Here is a 7,568-nt window from a genome sequence, read left to right as displayed (position 1 = left end):
CACAGCCTTCTTCAGGTAAGATGTAGAAGCAAACTTCAAAACTTGGCAGAAGTGGAGGGAAGCTGCTCTAAGCCAAACTAGATGTGTGTAAGTTAGGCCACCTGAAAGAAAAGGCAGCTGGTACTTGCGCAACAAAGTGGAGAGGTTTGATAAATTTATCCCCTGAAGTGTGAGGAGGGGTAATGCGTCACCTGCCTGACGTGAGGGTCGGAAAGGAGCAGACTGTGATGTGCAATGAAACTTAGTTTCATAACAAACTTATGTTTGCTGCTTCTATTTCAGGCCTGCACAAGAGCTTGTGTTCCTGCAAGCATTTTTTTTTAGTTGTTTGTTTGCTGTTTTTTTTTTTAATATTAGATCAGTTCATCTAGTAAAATTTATAATCTCTACCTACAAAACTTGTTTTGTGTATGTTCTTATGCCTTTTTGGCTACAATAATGCTATGCTTTTTGATACAAATATTCACTGAATACAACTGACTTTGATATATATATGGTAGCATATTCTCATTTTTCATTTTACAGCAAGTGAAGGAGATGATAATATATTCTTGTGACAAAGTTCATGGAGGGAAGTAACATAACTAAATCATGATTCTTATGGGACACTCCAAGGTTTATAATGGACTTTTCTGAGAATATAATTTCCTCTGCTACATTGCAGTTTTTCTGCAGTCCTGTTTAAGGTGTATAGAAAGATTTCAGTGTTAGTTTTTTGATGTCCAAATTGAAAATTCTTTAGTTTATTTCTGTTTTCCACGTCAGTTTTGGTATGCATTTGGTTTGGGATATACAGTTTTGTCTCTTTTCTTTTTTGCTGTTCCAGGAGATAGGTGTACACCTTTCAGAGAAGCGGAAAGTGCTTTATCTTTAATAGAAATGTGTTATGACATATAATGCTCTTATTGATCTATCGTGGTGTTGTCCTCAGATACACTTTCCCTGCAGAGCATTTTTCAGAGCCCAGAGTTAAAGAAATGAGCAGCTGCTGAAGTTCTGATAATCCCAAACTAAATCTAAATCATGCTCATAAGTCTAAATATAAAACTAATAGCAAGATGTGATCAGGTCTTGAATATGTCAACTTCATTTGCAAAATCAAATTCTGACAGGAAATGGAAAACACGAAAATAATCCTCAAGAAGATTCTAATAACTCTGAAATTTGAGTATTTTTACCTTTTTTTTTGTTTGATCCTCTTTAAGGATTAATACAGTGCGTCAGGATGGTGCCTCCTACACAGGAAACTTAACAGACAGAAAATAACGCTAAAAGGTCTTATATCACAGCAGAATGAAAAAATGTTTGTAACAAGGAGAATGAAAAGTGAATTTAAAGGATATGGTGGTTTTTTTGTAACTCGGCTACTTAACAGCATCAGGCAGGAATTGTCCTAATTTTTTCTGAGATATCAGATTGGCCAATAATTAGTCAGCGGGAAGGAAACACAGCAATAATGTTCTGTGTGCTGTCCTATGACCTCACCCAACGGATAGTGGTGTCTTTGCCAGCTGGTGTGAGGGGCTCAAGGAAGCCCCTGCACATGCAGCATGGCTGCTGCCCACCTGCTCGGTGGCCATTTTGTGTGTGGGCGCCTGCACAGCATGGCAGTGGCTGCAGGGTGACACCGGTGTTTAAATAACATATTCACAGAGCAGCCACGTTGAGGCAGTTCTCTTCATCTTTCTAATTCCCCTGCTGAGAAGTCTCCTTCCAGAAGTGGTCATGTCTTCCCTGAAATATCTTCAGGTCCATTATCTGAGAGTTCCTTGAAGCATTTCCCATGAAAGGGCATCTGTGAGAAATTTCGTAACTGGTACAGCTGGAGCAATGTGTGGGAATATTTGTAAGAGCCCATAAAACTGAAAAGATGGTTTGTTCAAAGACCAACTACTTGGTAAATGCGTTCCAGAAGCTCAGCTTGTTTTACCACAATTGTCCTACCTGGCCATGCCAACTCCATGCCCTCTCTTCCAACTGCCATGCCCGATGCTGTGAAACACACACAGGCATTTCAGCCTTGAAATGGAAAATATCAAGAGAACAGTTTTGGTAATGATCCAGGCACGATTTGTAATAGGATTAGGTATGAGCAGCAGGCCCGGGAATTGGGGTAACTCTTCTCATATCACGGAGCTTTTCCCTGTTGCCTTTCTCAGCACATGTCTGAGTTACTTGCTTGCTTCAGTGCAAAGTTTGAGCTCCATTTTCTTTTTTCAGTTTCCAAATTAATTTTGTATAGGAGGACTTGAGTACAAAAATAACTTATTTTAGTCTAGAATCCAAAACTACTTTAAAATAAACGTTAAAGTTAGTGGGACCATTTGAGCTGCTCAAAACATATACTTAATTTGGATCCCCAGAGCCCCAAGAACAGTGTAGTGAATGCAAAACGTTGCCTTTAAGTTCAGGCAAGGCTGCTGGTGACCTCCAGTGCCATCATTGTGCTTGTGTTCCAGCAAAAAACACAACCCTGGGGCTGTAATAACGATGCTGTCAGGTTTTAAGATGGTTTTAGTAAGACCTGGCCACTCTTCTGCATAGAAGAGTTGCTTAGAAGATGAGTGAACACTTTCACTGGGTTTTGGAGGGGATTTGCAGCTCTGTTTGCCTCAATTAATTCTTGTAACTTTGTGGTAGGTTTAAAACAAATGAGCTGGGGTAAATATGTGACAGCTAGTAGCAACATTACATGAGATCGCCACTGTTAAGACTGAAATCTTCTCAGAGCGAATAATTTATCTATTTTTGTGTCTTCTAGATAAATGAACAGCTTGACAACAGCAACATAACCCAAACTAATTATTCAAAATCCAAACATCTTTTAATTTCTGTGTTGCTATGCTTTTTAAAATAATTCATCACTGTCATCTGCCTTTGGTGCAGTCAGCTATAAAGAAAAATGAAAATGCCCTCACATTCCATTAAAATACTTCTTCACCTTGTTATTCAATAAGCAAAGTTATCCTTCCCTGAAACACAGGCTTAGTTCAGGCCATCTATTTTGTTCCACAAAGGCTGTTTTTAAATCCCCAAGAACAAAGACATTTCCTATGAGTCAAGGCAAATTCCTCCCTTTAGATGTGAATATCGCCATCAATCTCTTGGCCAGAAGAAAATGCTTACCCTCTTTTCCTTCCTATCTGGTTCCTGGAAAATTGCACCAAACCTACTGTTTTCTGCTGATTTATTTTCAGGAAGTGGTTACTAACTCAAGGTCAGAATCTTGTTTGTGACTTTGCAATTTTTAAATGATCATTGTGTTTCAGAATATTTTAATTGACTGTGAGTAGAAAAGCATGCAACATCGCACACTTTGGTATAGAGTGACAATCCTGGGGTCCCTGAAGGCTATGGAGCAGGCTGACCATTTTCCTAGGGAATGAATAAGTTTTACATCTTATATTTGTAGCACCAAAACTCATCACTGCAAAAGTTTTCCATAACAAAAGAGAATATTTTTCTGGAGGGGGCACACCCATGCCTGTGCATTTGATCTGTGACTGTTTAGAAGAAGGAGAAGTGATCTGCCTGCAGTTTGCCTTTAAGGGCTGTTGCATGGGCCATGGCTGCTACACCAGCCATTGCTGCTCACCAGTTCTTGGCTGTCCTGGGACGATTTACCATGCTGGGAGCCAGCACTCCTTTGTTTTCCAGGATGAGTTTGCTCCCTGTCAGCTTGAAAACCAGGACAGGGAAAGGTTTATGTATTTCTGGCTAAGAGTCAGAAACAAGTGAAGTCTGAAAAAACTTACTCATTCCTTTTTGGCTTATTTCTAATGGTTATCCACTCTAAAAATCCATGTTCAGATGGTGATCTGGACCTCCATGCTACTTGGATGATCTATCACCTTGATTACACTGGGTATATAAATGCTAGTAATTGTTCACAGTCAGCAGAAAAAGGTTCCAGCTTATAGTGATTTATTTTATTACTTATGTTAATGTGCCAGTGGGATAGAAGATAGCCTTGTGGGCACTAAGTAACAAGAGTTGAGTAATGACTCAGGTTTCTCTTGGAGACTGTCAACATGTACAAATATCTCCAACCTTTTGTCACATGATTTCAGAACAATTTCAAATGATTATGAATATTTATTAATTGAGCTGCTTTGCAGGCTGGGCTGGCTTATGTTCAGTTCTTCACACATTCTGTTATATGTACCTTATCCAGGATTATTTCCACCACGTCCTTCCTCCCTTCCTGTTCAGGGAAAGCAAGGAGGCAAACAAATAACCATGAAATCACTTTGGGATTTCTGATGTTTTGCACAGACATTCTTCTCATCTCCCTTCTGGTTTATCAGTGGGTCTACTTTCTCTCTTCTTCACAGTCATGAAATTATTCTCTTTTTCTGTTCCTCTCCAGGCCTCTTTTTCCTCGTGTTTCTTCATTGTCAACTCTGAAAAAGCAGTCTGCCTGTGACTTCACTCATGCTTGTGGGAGCCCTGGGTGACACCAACCTGCTTGAGAGCATGCTGGGGAGGGTGAGAAGAAGACCTCAGGGGCTGACAGCCCCCACTCTGATGGGCGCTTCACTGACAGTAGTGTCTCCTTTCCCTGTACGGGATAACTGCCTGGTGGCAGCTCTCACTTCCACCCTTCAGGCAGCATGAGGCAGGCACCTTTGATCAAGCATCCCTTTTGTTAGCACACACTCGAGTTTTTGTCTTGGTCACCTCTCCTTTTTGGGCAGTGCAGCCAGTTCAGCAGCCTGCCCACCCCTTCACGCCTGTGGCATCTTTCTGCATCTGCCAGCTCCCCAGGAGGCTGCAGGGTGAGTGGGCTCATGGACATAATACTGGCTAAAAGAAAAAGGCATAAACCCTGAAGATTTGCACACAGATCAGTGTGCAGGGTAGCAGGTAAGCACACCCGAGCTGCAATGGTAGGATGCAGAAAAAACTTTGTGCAGTTACGTTTTGAGTTATCCTCTCCAGTGTTGAAGATGAACCATAGTTTAGTAACATTAATCCATCAGTTGGCTGTCATACTCACTGCCATTATATTGCAATATTTCTCACTGTTTCTTTATCACTGAGTCTTTAAAAAATTCGCTCTCTTTTATACTTTTATAAAATCCCACCGTAAAATGGTGTTGTAGACTATTTTCTAGACTGGGTGAAAATGACCTATGTACTTCCTCTTTGAAATCAGTTCATCTTTACAGTCACTGAGCAGATCATGTGGGAAACTCTACAAAACAAATGAAAAGCAAAGACATTTCTTTGTGGAAAAAAAGAAGTCCTAAGAAGTTTGCAAAAACTTGTGAGAGTTTGAAAAATGAATGGGTTTGGATGTCTGTGGTGGAGGAGAGAAGGGAAAGCTACAATGCATTAGTCTAAAGAAGAATGAAAGAAATGAAAGCAGGAAAGATCTTGCAGAGGAACTTCTGTAGTTTTATCTCTGTTTTGACTATGTATAATACTCACTGTGCACAGACAGGGAAAGCACCATGTCTAGTCACTTCAGCAAGGGAAAATTCTAAATCACACAGGCAACTCGACTCAGGTAACAGCAGAACTGACAAACAAAAAGATCTGTAGAAGTACTTTAGGTTCCATATATTTAAGTTTTCTCAGTATTGATAAAAATAATAAGGCAATCAGAGTAGTTACTCCAAGTAGTTGTTGATGCCTTTTTCAGAAGGATTTCATGGTTCTTCAAAGTTTCTGGATGACAAAGATAGGATCTGATTCTTTCCCACACTTAGCCATATGCTAGTAAGAAAGGAAGTACTTCAGAGGTTTAGCTTTGGTCAAGTTGCTGCTAGAAAATGCAGAAGAGAATATGACTGCTGTTCCCTGCCAAACTAAAATTTGCAGGGGAGGACAGATGGATATTCTAGCAGTTAGCCATGCTCAGACGTAATAACCGTCATAGGACTTCTCCACTGGGACTCGGAGATAAGCAGTGTGTTGATCCAAGATACGGATTGTTTAAATGGGTTGAGAAATTTGACCACAAGATGGAAACTGGCTCTCTTAAGTGCAGGAGTAGTGAAGTGCTGCCTTTGATCTACCACGATGGCTGGAAATCTGTGGCAGCAAAAAACCAGAACCATTCGTTTTATGTTAAACTACTGACTCAGTTTTGAAACACAGCTCATATGCTAGTGTGACCTGGCTGGTGACATGGCTTCTATTTTCTTTGATAGTTTAGAGGAGCTCACTGCAGAGTTTGGAGCCGGGTCCTGGGAAGGGAAAGGCTGCTGCATTTGTACCTTATAATCAATTTGGTGTTGAATTTGACTGTTTAAGATCTGAAGGAGCCAGGTATGTGAGATGTGCCATACCTGAAATGAATGCTCTCGCAGAAGAAATGAAGATTTAAAGGCCAGCTTGCTGCAGCTACCAGAGTAAGTACAGGTTTCAAAAGTACGATATGCAAGAGGAATTTGGAGAATCCTGGACCTTTCTGGAACCAAGAAAAATAATGTAGGTGTGGGAATCAATATTGGTTCTTGTCTAGTTTACTAGAAGAGGGACTTGTGAACTTCCCTTCCCCATTTGACTTTTTATTGTCTTTCCAGATAAGTCCAAGTAGATTGGAAGAGCCCTTGTACCCTCTATTCCCAGCGTGTACACACAAACACAGAGTCACCCCAAACCATTATTACATCAAGCATTAATCATTTACTTCAGAATGTTTTCTAGGACAGCCGTGGTTTTAATAATCTGATTACAAGAACTTAAGTCTTATTTGTGCTTGGAAATGTCATTGCAGGAAGGTGAGATACCCGTCTGATCTCTGGGAAGAGGACAAGTGCCAAAATCCCACACAATTGGGAAGCCTGCAGCCCCTCTGAGCTGGGTGATGGCAGGAGGCTACAGATGGTCCCCACAGGCAGTTGATCAGTGTTAGTGCTGATTTCATCATTTCCTGCAGTCAAGACATTTTGGCTCAATCTCCGCAGGCAGGCCAGTGTATGCGGCAGGCTCGCTGCTCCTGGCACTGCTCCTTGGCAGGAAATACCTGCACCCAGCACTGGCCTCTGGTAACTCTTCAGCAGCTTCTTGTGACAGCTTGGTTTCCTGCAGCTGGTATTCTTAGGAACTTCCTCACTTGTTCCCCAGAAAAACACATCCCTCATATGCCATTTTCATTTCAAGCCCAGTAATCCTTGCAGAGCATTGGTTTCACAGCTGATGCTTCCCTGATTGTGTTAAAAGAGCAGTGCAAATATTTTAGTGGCAGCTATTTTCAAACCTGTCTTCTGAAGGTCTCTCTTCTGGTTGCTTCCGTTTACTGATGGACACAGAGTGAAACTCTGTTCATGCTTTCTGTGGCTGCTCTCCACGTTGCCACAAAGTTGCAGCTCTGCTGCATCTTTTTTGACTGCTGTCTTGTTTTCCTCTGCTTTTTCCTCAGCCACTCCCTGTGTTCTGCCCACAGTGGAAGCGCCTGCACATCACCAGTTTTATTCAACGTCCAAGGCCAAGGGTTCAAGCAGGGCCTCCAGGTGACACCACTGCAGTCAGGGTGAGGTACTGAGGGGGCAGCTCCCAGACCATGTCGCCTCTCATGAGACCTGTCTGTTCTGTCTGTTCTGTGTAGTGACCTGGGC

Source organism: Strix aluco, chromosome 5, assembly GCF_031877795.1.
Source record: "Strix aluco isolate bStrAlu1 chromosome 5, bStrAlu1.hap1, whole genome shotgun sequence".
NCBI classification, from domain to species: domain Eukaryota; kingdom Metazoa; phylum Chordata; class Aves; order Strigiformes; family Strigidae; genus Strix; species Strix aluco.
Note: the sequence above shows the minus strand (reverse complement) of the source record.